The sequence below is a fragment of the Vicugna pacos genome, chromosome 35 (assembly GCF_048564905.1).
Source record: "Vicugna pacos chromosome 35, VicPac4, whole genome shotgun sequence".
Classification (NCBI taxonomy): Eukaryota; Metazoa; Chordata; class Mammalia; order Artiodactyla; family Camelidae; genus Vicugna; species Vicugna pacos.
The window spans coordinates 6,701,169-6,715,391 of NC_133021.1; the positions used below are offsets into that span (position 1 = coordinate 6,701,169).

Here is a 14,223-nt window from a genome sequence, read left to right on the forward strand (position 1 = left end):
TCTGAGGGGCTCTCTTCTGTCTCCGTCTTTCTGTCTGTCTCCATTTCTCTCAGACACAGACACATACAATTTTGTTAAAGGCGACTTCCTGCCATACAAATACAGACTTCACATCTTCAGAAAGGCACTTGACAAAGCACGTTTCTCAATTCAAGTCTTTGTGTGAGGTCTGGGCAATTGGCTTATTTTCTAGAACAATCGGTGGTTACAAAATCAGGAGATCATCTTCTCCAAAGGAAGAGTTCTGGTCCGTGTTGATGAAGTTGGGGATGTCACATTTCATGAGCCTGTTCAGCTCCTCCTCTGGCCACCTGCTGCATCTGATGGCTTTCTGGAGCCAAATATCACTGTGAAGGGCTATGGTTGGGATACCAGTTTTTGCCTTGTCCAAGTGGTCCACTTCATTGATGTAGTAGTGAATGAGGGACCTAGATTTGTCATTGCCCTGCCAGATATCACCTTGGGCACCAGCGGTCTTCCAAAGTCTGACACAAAGCTGTTCAGTCTGAATGTCTTCTCGGAAGACTCTACATTGCTATAAAGAAAACCAAAATAAAATATTGCTCACGCTCTAGCTCGGTGACCTGAAGAATCACAGTTTTTGCCATCTACTGAGTGCAAGTCCCTGCACAGAGCATACTGACAAGCACTGGAAGTGAGAGACATCACTTCTGAACACATACAATTAAACCCAAGGCAAAAGTCTCAAGTGAGGGCCCTTGGGCCATCCTGAAAAGACATCATTCCGAGAATCTTCAATATTGGGGCATTGCACACCAGTGTTTTTCAGTGGGACACTCAGATCATCTTCATCAGAATTAGTTAAAGTGCTTCTTAAAATGCAGAATTCTGGGGTGCAAACCCTCAGCGTCTCCAGAGGTAGGGACCTGTATTCTGTATTTTCAGGTCCACCAAGATCACTAAATACACTCAGGTTTAGCACCGTGGTCTACATCGTGTCACCTGAGCATCAACAATGCTGTCTCATGGGGTAGGGGGTGTCATGTGTGTCAGGGTGCTCTCCTACCCACGTGTCTCCCCTGATTCTCAGAACTGACAATGCAGCCCCATTGGGGAAGAAATACCACCATTTCACAATGCATACGCAGGGCGTCCGACTGACAGATACAATCAATGATAGGAGAGGGGAAAAAACTCAGCTTCCTGATACCTTGTTTCACTTACTGTGGGACAAATGATCAATTCAAGGGTAATAAATCAGTGAATGAGTGAATAACATGACTCTCGTTAGTCCCACGAGTGCCTGGAAGGGCCAGCCTGGGCACACTGAGAACCATAACAGCCCATATACTTAATTGCCATCCTTCCCAGATTTATGGAAAGGTTACTTCTACCCAGGCACTGACTTCTGAAGGGCAAGAATCATGTCTGAACACACTCTCAAATCCAGAACAGAACCTGATAAAAATTAGGCTCTGGGGTCTGTGTTTAGCGAGTGTGGAATCTCAGTGATTCCAGCTCTTACACCTTGCCTTCCCATCCCACCCCACACGATATGGCCCTTATGACCAGCTCTTCTGAGGCTGGGGCCACGGAATCCATTTACAGGACTGGAAGAATCTGATCATATAAAACATCCCCCAGATTATCATCAAGAGTCACCTGCATTTCAGGGATCAGTAATCCCAGAAGCTTTGCAGCTCAGGCAGCTGAGGGAGTTTTATATCAGCTCTGTCTTCTACTGTGACTGCCTGGGTGACATCAGACAAGGAATTCTCAAAAGCCTCAGCTTTTTCTTTCAGGAATAATCTAATTAACAAATCTCATTGACCACTCAAAAAATGTGATGTGAAGATCAATGATTTACACAGGAGTACAACATTCATTAGGTTGTGGATTTAGAATCAGAGAAAAATCATTTGAGAAAGGTTGACAGAATGTAGCTTTAATGCAAATTTAAGTATTCTTACCTTTCAGTAAATCATCTTCTTCCCATACTTATCCCTTCACCCAAGTTTAAAAGTTGTTTGAGAACAGGGATGAGTGTGCCAGCAATCTGTGACCCAATAACCTAAAATGTCACCTAGGAATAAGAGGGGAGTAACACATTTTTAAAAAGCATGATGAGGATGGCAGGGCCATCTCCCAACTCCAGATTAAGAAGCTCTGAGTAATAGCTTTCCTGCCTGCCTGGGGCATCAGCTGATGTGAAATCCCACCTAGAAACTGTCCAGCAGCTCTTCCGTAACACAGGCTACACTTTCTCAGGATTAAGAATTGGGTCCAGTGACCCCTTCACTGAAGAATAAAGACAAAGCAGAACAAGAGAGTTCTGCCCCTCCCCAGGGGAGAGCCCAGACCTTGGGCTGCATGTACTGCGCCCGCCTCCCAGAAGGATAAACTGGAGAAGGATGTCCTGCGAAAGTGGGGCAGCAAAGGTTTTGATGGGAACAAATTGACCAGCTGGCCAGGGACAGCCCACTCCATCGCTGCATTGGAGGCTGCCACCTCCCCCTTAGCACATCCTGCCTACCTTTGGTGGTTAGACTGTCAGGGAAACTGTGCTTTGAGACCTGGGGCAATAGAGGCTGCCCCCAAGCCAAGCTGCTAGGAGATGGGAGCTAAATCTCCAGCTCCCAAGCGGCAGGCTCCATACCCTCGCCACCACCCCGCTGCCCCCGCAACCTACCACACCCCAGGGGCAATATGACCCAGAGAAGGGTGACCTGGGAACGAGGGACAGTATAGGCCACTCCCATGTCAGGCCTCCAGAAAGATGGTAGTTTATCCTCCAGCTCACCAGAGGCAGCTCCCCTCTCCTTTCCACCCCCTGATCTCACCACGCCCACCTCCCAGGAGCAACCTGACTTGGTGTGGGGTGTCAGGTGAATCTTGGGCGGGAGAGGCCGTCCCCAGGCCAGGTCAGGGGAGAGGAGAAGAAGTGACCCCATTATTCAGTCAGGGCAGCAGGCCACCTCAGCTGCCCCTGCCCCTCGACCACATTGCGCCTGCCTCCCAGGGGCAAGCTGACCTGGAGACAGGCATCCGGCTTCTTGGGCAGCAGAGGACGCCCCCAGGATTGGCCACGGGGAAGAGGGGAGCAAATTGACAGGCTCAGCGCTGCAGGTGCTCGACCCCCGCTGTCGGGACCCCCGCACCTTAAAGGCACTTCCTAGGGCGCCCCTCCCACAGCAGGCTGAATGGGACAGGTGTGTCTGGTGATCTGGGGCAGGAGAGGCCACGCCCACACCAGGCCATCTGGGAGATGGGAGCCAACCCACCAGCTCCCCAAGGCAGACTCCTGACCCCACAGCAGCCACCGCTCCTTCCCCCTGACCTCACGGTGGCCTCCTCTAGGGAGCAGGCTGATCTGGAGATGGACGTCCGGTGAACTTGGGGCCACAGGGACCGCCCCCAGGACAAACCATGGGGGGAAATGGGAGCAAATGGACCGGCTCCATGGGAAAACCCGCCGCTTCTTCCACCACCCCCAAAGTACCACGCCAGCCTCCCGGGGTCAGGCTGACTAGGATACAGGTGTCCCGTAACCCAGGACAACAAAGACCACCCCCTGGACAAGCTGCGGGGAAGATGGGAGCAAATGGGCCAGCTCTCCCGCTGCAGGCCCCCGACCCCTGCCACCCCTGCACCCTGACTACCCTGCCTCCTGCCCCCAGCAGGCAAAGTGGGACAGAGGTGTCCCGGGACCTGGCACAGCAGAGGCCGCCTGCAGGCCACGCAGTGCAGACATGGGAGCTAATCCACAAGTTCCTCCAAGGCAGCCTCCCTATCCCCGCAGCCACCAACTAACCAGCCCCCTGACCTCAACGCACCCATCTCCCAGGAGCAAGTTCACCAGGAGTCGGACCTCAGGCAAATCTCCGGACACAGAGGCGGCCCCCAGGCCAGGCCACAGGGAAGAGAAGAAATGGAGTAGCTCCCTGGAACGGCCCCCCTCCCCCGCCGCCGCCGCCGCCGCCGCCTCCCAGGAGCAAGCTAGGGACAGCAGAGGCCGCTCCCAGGCCCAGTAGCCTGGAGAAGGCAGCTATTCCACCAGTTCGCCAGGGGCAGCCCCACTCCGCCCCTCTGCCGCTGCCGCCGCCCCCTGACCTAACCGCCCCACCTCCCAGGAGCAACCTTACCTGGAGTCCAACATCTGGTGAATTTCCGGCGGCCAAGGACCCCCCAGGCCAGGCTGCAGGGAAGAGAAGAAATCAACCGGCTTGCCCGGGAAGCCTCCCACCCGCAGCCGCCGTCGCCTCCGCAGCCTCCGCCCCAAACGATTGTACTAGCCTCCAAGGGTCAGGCTGACTGCGAGGATGTGCACTTGCCTTCTGATCCTGGCCACGTACCTGAGCACCTACCTGCACCCCTACACTCCCTGTACCTCTGCACCCCTGCCACTCTCTGCATTTCTGCACTCCCTGCACTTCTGCACCTCTGAACTGCCTGCACCCCCGCATCCCCTGAACTCCCTGCACCCTCCACAGCCCCTGCACCCCTGCCACCACTTACACCCTTGCACAGCCTACACTCCTGCACCCCTGCATTTCCCACACACCACCTCTTGGGCCTGTGGCAGAGTCTCTGCTGTTAGACCAAGGCACAGGGACTCACATCTTTGCCAGTATATGATGAATCAGTGGACGTCTGGGGTTGGCTGCAGGAAGGTACATGTTCCCGGTCACTAGCCTGGGCCACTAGGGTGATCTCTGTGTGGTCACCCAGGATGGGCTCCGAGATGCTGTTTTCCAGGAAGAGAGGAGTTGAAACCGGTCTTGAGGGCAGAGCTGTTCTCACCAGGCCATCCACGCTTCATGTTTTACACAGGGCTTCGGAGAGGTGAAATGGATCCGGCCAAGTAAGAGCTGCCTGCTGTGCGCCCACCTCAGTCCTGGGCTCTGAGGCAGTCCGACTGGCTCCCACCCTCAGGGCCCAGTCTGGGCAACTGAATGGTCCCTTGGAGGCATCCCATCAGTTCTCAGAAAGAAGTCGGGCTGCTTCCACCCCATGGCCCTCCCTCCCACTGTGCTGGCCTTAGGAAGGTTCCTTATTAGGGGAAGAAGGCAGCCCACCCCCTACCCCACCCCTCACCATGCTCTCACCCAGGCTGTTGTTCCCTCTGCCCTTCAGAGTCTGGGAAGCCATCCCTCTTCAGTTATGTCCCTTCTGAGATGGACTTGATTCCACTCAATTCTAGGTGAGGATGCACCATGGAATGCACTGGGTAAGAGAACCAAAATAAATAATTTCTTCTGTGAGGTTGTCTGTTTATCTACTGGGGCTGGGCTGTGTGCAGTTTGCTACAGCTATTGGTGTGAGAGGCTAAAGCCACATGTGTGTCCTTGTTTTCATCTCCCCGCTGTCTTTGGGATTTCCCTAGCACTGCTGAGACATTTACTTCTTTTAGTTTTATTCCTGTTATTACACAGGGGCCCTACTGTCATGGAGGTAAGGGGTTGGGGGAGCGGGACAGAGCAGGGCATCTGTAGTTCTGTGATTAGTTCTCATTGAAACTGTACCCTGAGCTGTGACCTCCACAAGTGTGTCTCTTTCCCCCATCCCAATTTGGGTGACACAGAAGGTATTTCCCTTCCCCCAGGTTGGTTAGGCTCTGGTAAAATAATTTCTCATTAAAAAAAATACACAACCCCCCACAACGGAAGAGAATGTTCTGGGTGTATTTCAATAGAGCTATTTTCTCCTTTCCTGGCAGGAAGCATGAGGGGTTTTCTCTGATCTTCACTCTGAGAACAGGGCATGGTCCTGGAGGTAACATGCATGAAAAAGAGCAGGGGTCTCTCTGACTGGCCCCCTGGAGTTGTCACACTCAGACTTCCCCACTCTGAGCCTCCCGCTGGTCTCAGGGAGCTTTGAAATCTTCCTGCCCCAGCGGTTCTTACAACAGTGGGTTCTGCCTTTGGAGTTGTGATACTCCAAGCCTGCCTGGCTGCCTCTCTGGGTTGGGAGCAGCTTTTTCCCTCAGTTTTCTGGTGGATCTAAGAAGAGCAGTGGGTTTGCAGCTCCCTCAGCTCTTTTGTTGTTTTCGGGACAGAAGGAGCAACTTCTGAGCTCCTCACAAGCTGGACCAGAGGCTGGAAGCCTCCCCTCCTCTGCCTCCATGCAGACAATCAGGGGCTGTGGTTCTAGCTGAGTTTCTGAAGATGTGGATTTAAACACACACATCCCAGCCCCCACAGGAGCACACAGCCCCATAAATCCCTACAACTTCCACTGGTAACTACTGAGCTGATGGGGACACGGGTTTCAGGGCTGCAGAGGCCTTAATGCACGACTTGCTCCGTGGCCTATTAACGTGGTTGTTCTGGGCCTTGTCTGAAGTGGCTTGCTTACCATACTTGGTACATGGGAAATATAAACTAATTACTAGAACCTCCACTTTTTCTCCCTCCAGGGACTTGCAACATAAAAAGTAACAAGTGAACTCAGAAGGTCTAGTCACCACAATGAGGTCCGAACACCCTGGCTCTCCTGAGTGATGGGCACTGAATTGCACCTTAACTCGGAGCAGTAGGGGAACCACCTCCCTCTAACTGGGCCTCTCCCCACACCAGGCACGCCTTCAGCTGAGATGGGGCCAACTCCCCCATTGAGGTGTGTGCTGGTGGCATCAGTGTGACCTGGCCCTTCCAGGACATGAACCTGCAGTGAGGTAGAGGGTCAGGAGGAGGGGGGTCCCTGCTGGGGCAGCACGGGGCCCGGCAGTACCCTGCCCAGCCTGGTGCCTGGGGCTCCCCAACACCTCCCACGGCCCCTGGGTCAGCTCTGGTCCAGGCCACTCCACGCATATCCCAGTATCTTTTCATTAAGTCCCTTCTTTGCTTTTATCAGTCAGAGGTGGCTTCTGTTGCTTGTTCAGTGAAACAGTGCATCGGGAAACCAGATTATTTCTAAGATCAGTAAAATACCAACTTCGGTCAGTTCACTGGGGAGACCGTGCAGCACAAATTCCCGTACAGGGCTGTGCAAATGGCTTAGGTGAATGGTCCTCATCATCCGTCTTCAGAGATATAGAAGCTGGTGGTTCAGGTAAAACCTCAGGAAGGGTTTGAGGAATCCAAAGCTGGTTGGTTTCAAAGATTAACCTGTCAGAACAGACCCCTGAGCTGTGGTCAGAAGCCTGGCACAATGTCACGCAGACTCAGCACCCTAAGTGCCGGGTGGGGCCTCTGCTGTTCCCTTTACAGGTTCTCTTTGGGCAGTCACTGTAGCCCCTTACACTCAGCAGGGAATACAGCCCCCTTAGCCCCCACCCTGAGTGTTCCTTGACACAAATCCCGGGAGTGTTTACTTTTCATCTTTGTTTAGGAGGATGAAGGTGGGGCAAGAGGAGATATAAATTCACACTTAGTGACACCAAGTCACAGCAAGTACCTCCTCCTCAGAGAGCTATGTCCTCCCACAGTGGTGGCTGGGGGGTTGGGCAGAGCCCTTCCGCTGGTCCCAGAGGAACTCGCACCTCTGGCTGCAACTGATGGGTTGGACAACCAATCCAGAGGGGATAGAGCATCTTTCCTGAGAATTTGAAACTGACACACAGAAATCAAGTTCACTCATCTGGGGATTGGGAAGAGGGTGGAAATCAAATGAAACCAGAGCAGGAGACAAAGTTACAAGTGAATGAGAGAAAGACAGAGAGACTGAACTTGTGGAAAGGAAGGAAAACAATCAGGGGACAAAGTAATTCCAGCTCCTGAGTGTCTAGTGTGTCCCAGCCCATCAACGACCCCGTGGGATGGTTAAGATCATTCCAGTTTTGCAGATTAGGAAACAGGATAAAAGAGATGGGGGTTGGCTTCGGGTGCACAGTTAATTTAAGTGCCACTGGACCCCTCACTTCCCACTGCCTGAAGACACCATGATCCTCAAAGGGGCCCTGCTGTGCTGATAGCCCAGCACCCTGATCAAAGGGCCCCTGCAGTTGTGGGAACCCCTCTGAGTGTGGAGAGTTCCCTGCACCGAGATTCCATGCATCAGCCGGCTCCCGCTCACCCCAGGTTAACGTCTCCCCAGCTGTGCAGTCTCCCGACCTGCTTCCCTCCCTGCCAGTCACCCCTGTCCTTACCACTGAGTGTACTGCAGGAATTCAGGCACAGGGATGCCCAAAGCAACACGAGCCCACCGGCTGTACAAACAGCAGACTCCCAGCCCCACCTGGGCTCCATGGGGATAGTAGGTGTCCTCACTTTTCATGTATCTAAGGCAATCTGCTTCTTCAGCTGGAGGCTATAGAGAAAAATAAAAGGTCCAAAACATCATTCAGTGAGGAATTCCTCCAAGGACCTGACTCCAGAGTCTACAATCAGGTGTGCTGGCTGCTCCTACCCCTAGACTTGGGGTGAAGGTGGATTATTGATCAGCACCACCCCTGGTGGCCCAGCTCCTGGGCTTGGCTGCCCAGAGGGGGCTCGGTGAATGTGTAAAGCCAGGGCACTCAGCAAGAGCACAGAGGCCCTGCCCTCACCCCTCTGCACTTGTAAACCATTCCCCAAATCTCAAGGCATCGGACAGAGAGCAGCCACCACAATAAGGAGATGCTCCCATCTCTTTATTCACTCCTGTTGGTTCACTTACATGCTGAGCATCCACTGGGTCACAGGACATGACACACAGGATGGCCGATGGGACAGGCTTGGTCCTTCCCCCTGGACGCTGTTCAATCTGATGGAAGAATGATCAGACATAAACAATTTCTCAAAAGATTATATAGACCGAAGACAAACTGCAGAGTGAATCAAACTTTAAAATATGTATGAAGATCCCTCAGTCTCCCTGCCTAAGGTTAACAACATAAAGCAAAAAGATCTTGTCTTTGATCACCAAGGAAATGGTCACCCCTCTCAGGAGGAAAGGAGAGTTATTCTTTGAGCAGGACACAGAAGTGCTCCATCGGATTGGACCAGGACCTCTGCATTCATTCAACAAATCTGTATAAGCTCCTCCTACATATGGGAATCTAGAAACTAGACCCATTCCCAAGGATCTTGGGCTTTATTAGTCAACAAAATAGACCGGACTCCCCATCACTGGGGGCTCAGAGTTTTAGCAGAGTAAACAGGCAGCATGTTGGAGGTAGCAAGAGCTTGGGAAAAAAAGAGTAATATGAGCAAAATCAGGTGATGGCGGTTGGGTGGGAGGCAGGCAGGAGGGAATAAGCAAATCCTGGCAGATTTCACGAAGTCATGAACTTGAATTATAATAGATCCTGAGGAAGAAAGAAGAGCCAGAGCCAGAGGCCCCCAGAGTGAGGGGGAGAGTGTGGGCCGAGAGGCACAGCATGCCGGGTCCTGGAAGTCTTCGTGATGACTTTCGCTTCTAATGAAATGGTGACCCTTTTAGTCAGTTTTGATGGGATGGGTGATGTAGTCCAATTTATGCTTTTGTTTTGGATTTTTTTGGGGGGAGGTTAATTTATTTATTTTAATGAATGTGCTGGGGATTGAACCCAGGATCTCATGCATGCTAAACATGCACTCTACCATTGAGCTACACCCACCCCCTCAATGTATGCTTTTAAAGGCTCCCTCTGACTCTGTGTGGATGAGAAAAAGTAGAAAAGCAAAGATGGAAGAAGGAGGCTATTTGGTGTCAAGGAAGGGACTGAAGGTGGCTCCAAGGGGGACAGGGAGTAGGTGGTTAATGAAGACAGAGTGGCCAGAACTTTCTAACAAGCTGGATTTCCTGTGTGTGTGTGTAAGAGAAAGAGAGAGAAAGAACATGGTTCCAACATCTGGACCTGGACAATGGGAGGGATGTCCTCTCCATCCACAGTGGATGGGTCAAGGTGGGACTGAGCAGGTGGAAAGGGGCTGGAATCAGCTCCGTTCTTCAATGTCATGGTTAAGGGGTCTATTAGATATTGCCATAGAAATGCCTAATAGGTAGAGAAGTCTGTTTTTTTTTGCCTTTCTTTTAACATTGAAAAATATAATTTAAATGTATTAATTGTATTATGTGAATGAATTTGGAATTTTGTTTCATGCCAAGGTATATGTTATAATAGCCAAATGGAAAATATATCAGAAAAGGGGAGAAATGAGGGCTTTCACATAAACTGACTGTCCATAAAATAGGTAAAATTTCAATAAAACCAGTCTTCAGTGCAAAAACCTCATCTCAGTGTTACATAAAAATAAATGAAAAAATGGAAGAATCAATATTGTTAAAATGGTCACACTGCCCAAGGCAATCTACAGATTTAATGCAGTCCCTATCCAATTACCCAGGACATATTTCACAGAACTAGAACAAATCATAATAAAATTTATATGGAACCATCAAAGACCTAGAATTGCTAAAGCATTACTGAAGAGAAAGAAAGAGACTGGAGGAATAACTCTCCCAGTCTTCAGACAATACTATAGAGCTACAGTCATCAAGACAGCATGGTATTGGTACCAAAACAGACCTATAGACCTATGGAACAGAATAGAGAGCCCAGAAATGAACCCACAAACCTTTGGTCAACTAATCTTTGACAAAGGAGGCAAGAATATACAATGGAATAAAGACAGTCTCTTCAGCAAATGGTGTTGGGAAAACTGGACAGCAGCATGTAAAACAATGAAGATAGAACACTCCCTTACACCATATACAAAAATCAACTCAAAATGGATTAAAGACTTAAACATAAGACAAGATACAATAAACCTCCTAGAGGAAAACATAGGCAAAACATTATCTGACATACATTTCAAAAATTTTCTCCTAGAAGAAATAAAAGCAAGAATAAACAAATGGGACCTAATGAAACTTACAAGCTTGTGCAGAGCAAAGGAAACCAGAAATAAAACAAGAAGAAAACCTACGGAATGGGAGAAAATTTTTGCAAGTGAAACCGACAAAGGCTTGATCTCCAAAATATATAAGCAGCTCATACTACTCAATAAGAAAAAAATAAACAACCCAATCCAAAAATGGGCAGAAGAGCTAAACAAGCAATTCTCCAAGGAAGACATACAAATGATCAAAAAGCACATGAAAAAATGTTCAATATCACTAATTATCAGAGAAATGCAAATCAAAACTACAATGAGGTATCACCTCACACCAGTCAGAATGGCTGTCATTCAAAATTCCACAAGTGACAAATGCTGGAGAGGCTGTGGAGAAAGGGGAACCCTCCTACACTGCTGGTGGGAATGCAGTTTGGTGCAGTCACTATGGAAAACAGTGTGGAGATTCCTCAAAAGACTAGGAATAGACTTACCATATGACCCAGCAATCCCACTCCTGGGCTTGTATCCAGAAGGAAATCTACTTCAGGATGATACCTGCACCCCAATATTCATAGCAGCACTATTTACAATAGCCAAAACATGGAAACAGCCTAAATGTCCATCAACAGATGACTGGATAAAGAAGAAGTGGTATATTTATACAATGGAATACTACTCAGCCATAAAAACCGACAACATAACGCCATTTGCAGCAACATGGATGCTCCTAGAGAATGTCATTCTAAGTGAAGTAAGCCAGAAAGAGAAAGAAAAATACCATATGAGATCACTCATATATGGAATCTAAAAAGCAAAAACATAAAGAAACAAACAAGAACAAAGCATAAATACAGGACAGAAATAGACACATGGACAGAGAATACAGACTTGTGGTTACCGGGGGTGGGGTAGAAGGTGGGAAGGGATAGACTGGGATTTCAAAATTGTAGAATAGATAAACAAGATTACACTGTATAGCACAGGGAAATATACACAAAATTTTATGATAAATCACAGAGAAAAAAATGTGACAATGAGTGTGTATATGTCCATGAATGACTGAAAAATTGTGCTGAACACTGGAATTTGACACAACATTGTAAAATGATTATAAATCAATAAAAAATGTTAAAAACACTCAAAAAAAAATGAAAAAGGACTATGTTGAGGTGTCATTATTACATGTTACATAATAGCTCCAAACAAACACACTGTTTAACTATGAGGCTTGTAGAAATACTATTCGCTTTATTCACATAAATGCAGAAATGCAGAAAGGTTCTAAGGTAGAATAAGCATCTTTGTGGAAATAATAGAGATCTGAGCATTTTACATGATATGTATGGACTGATTCAAAATTTGGAAAAGTAATTTACATAGTAGAACATATGTGTGAATGTGAAAGCAAGATGAATGAAAGAAAAAGAATATGAGTATCAGGGAGAGAGTTCCAAATGGAAAAGGCAAATCAGGGAGTTTTGGACAAATCGAGAAATTGATGGCATGTCAATTTCCAAATCTGGTTTCTTCCACCAAAGATATAGCAGAGTGATAGAGAAGAGACCCAGGACCCAACTCCGGGCACATTGGCAGTAAATGTTTGGAAAAAAGAGGAAATGTTGGCAAAAAGAACAGCGAATGGATTAAAAGCAGAGCGATGTTCTGGAGGCCAAGTAAAGCAGGAACACAGGGGAGGAGGGATGGTAGAGCTGGGTCAAATGCTTCCAAAGGGCCACGCATGATGAAGACTAAAACTGACCACTCTATTTAGCAACGTGGGGTCACTGATTGCCTTGACATAGCAGTTTCTATAGAGCAAGGGATCAGGGGAAAAGCCAGAACGGGTGTAAAAGGGGATGGCTCAAGAGAATATTCAGAGAGTGAGTTTAAACTACTCCTTAAAACTTTGCTGCGAAGACATGGGGTGGCAATTGGTGGAGGTAAATTAGGGTCAAGGAGTGCTGTTTATTACTTTTAAGAGGATAGACTTTTATATACTGATAAGAGCCAACTAGCAGGAGAACAAAATAGATGAGGTAGTGAGACAGAGGATGGTTGCGGGAGTGACAGCCCGGAGAAGATGGGAGGAATGGGGCCCCCCCCCGGTGACTTTTGGAGGAACTGGCTTTTGATGTCACCTGTAATAAGAGGTGGGGTAGCGAGAGTGAGGTCACAGACATCAGAAGGTGAGCAGATGTGCTGAAAGATGCTGGTGAAATTTCTTTTCTGTTGGCTTCAGTTTGCTTGGTCAAAGTAGAAAAGTAACCTTACCAGCTGAGGAATGAGAAGGAAGAAAGAGTTCCTGGAGTCATGAGCAGAAGATACGAAACAGCCTTCAGGGAGAACGGGACAGTGAAAAGAGCAGGGGGAGACGGCGGGATTGTGCTTTCAGAAAGTTACATTTTATCTTTGAGGTCCCCAAGAGTGTGATGTGTGATTACCCTTCCTGCTGTCTACGAAATAAAAATTGAGTATGGTTCAGGGAAAATGCTATTTCTTTCTAAGAGGCTGCCTGTTTCTCAGGAATGGTCATCTTAAACTGCAAACATTACAAAAATGTTGAAAAGATGAACTTGTGTACCCAATGACCCACTATTTTCTATAAATGTGGTTACTATTTAGTTTCCTTATCAATAACACATAACCGATACTGCCTAGGATGGCGGTACATCCATGCTTAAAAGGAAATGAGATCTGTATCCTTTTCCTAAACTCCATCGCTTCCTTAACATCCCATTTCCCTTGGAATTTAGGGATGTCTGGTATAAGAAATGAGAAACAGTTTGAGAAAATCCCGGCTCAGAATTACACAGCAAAACCTCAGCTCAGAAGTATACAGCCGTAAAAATGTTTAGAAGCAAAACTCCGTAACAACTCTTAAAGACTTTTGCAAACCTGGGCCTGCCCAGATGTTTCCAAACTGGGAAGGAACTCCAATCACTTGACTGGTACGGGAACCAGAGGCTGCTCAGCCTTTTCTGTAAAAGCCAGAGAGTAAATGTTTTCACTTTTGCAGATCATTTTGTTGTAACCATCCAGGTCTGCAATAAGAAAGCTAAGAGCACTAGGAGACAGGAAACAAATGGGCATGCCCACAGCCTCCCTTCCACTCAGGGCAGCTTCTCTGTGGTGGGGAGCTTTGCCACAATCACTTGTTGCTTTGTTTCCATTGGCTTCTTTGTTTCCACCTTACTGCTAAAGCTCAGAACTTCAAGTGAGCCTGATCCTTCAGCATCCATGCAGAGACAAGGCTGAGCGGGGTTGGGGACCCCACCTGACAGCGAAGAATGATTGCTTGTCACCATGACATGAGACAATCACACCTTCTGGGGTGAAAAGGAAGGAAGACAAGTGAGGGGCACAGCAGTGGGACGCCTGGGTCACCTGCCAGGCTTGCTCTCCCTCCACGGACACCCTGGGTGCCTGGGGGGTGTTGAGCCTCAGCTACAGTGATTTAGCTGAGGGGACTCAGGATAAAGGACCCTCCACCTCCTCACCGGGTTCCAAACGCAGCCCCTCTAAG

General features: G+C 48.6%; 2 long non-coding RNA genes across 2 annotated transcripts; both read right to left on the reverse strand.

The window, feature by feature from the left end:
- Positions 1 to 265: 265 nt before the first annotated feature.
- On the reverse strand, positions 266 to 4,757 carry LOC116277131 (uncharacterized). The gene is made up of 4 exons (XR_012067214.1): positions 4,579 to 4,757; positions 4,104 to 4,156; positions 1,932 to 2,044; positions 266 to 535 (listed from the first exon to the last, which is right to left on the reverse strand). It is a non-coding gene; the product is annotated as an uncharacterized lncRNA (long non-coding RNA).
- Positions 4,758 to 7,985: 3,228 nt separating this feature from the next.
- Positions 7,986 to 13,738, reverse strand: LOC116277129 (uncharacterized). The gene is made up of 3 exons (XR_012067215.1): positions 13,596 to 13,738; positions 8,557 to 8,643; positions 7,986 to 8,208 (listed from the first exon to the last, which is right to left on the reverse strand). It is a non-coding gene; the product is annotated as an uncharacterized lncRNA (long non-coding RNA).
- Between the last annotated feature and the right edge of the window lie 485 nt (positions 13,739 to 14,223).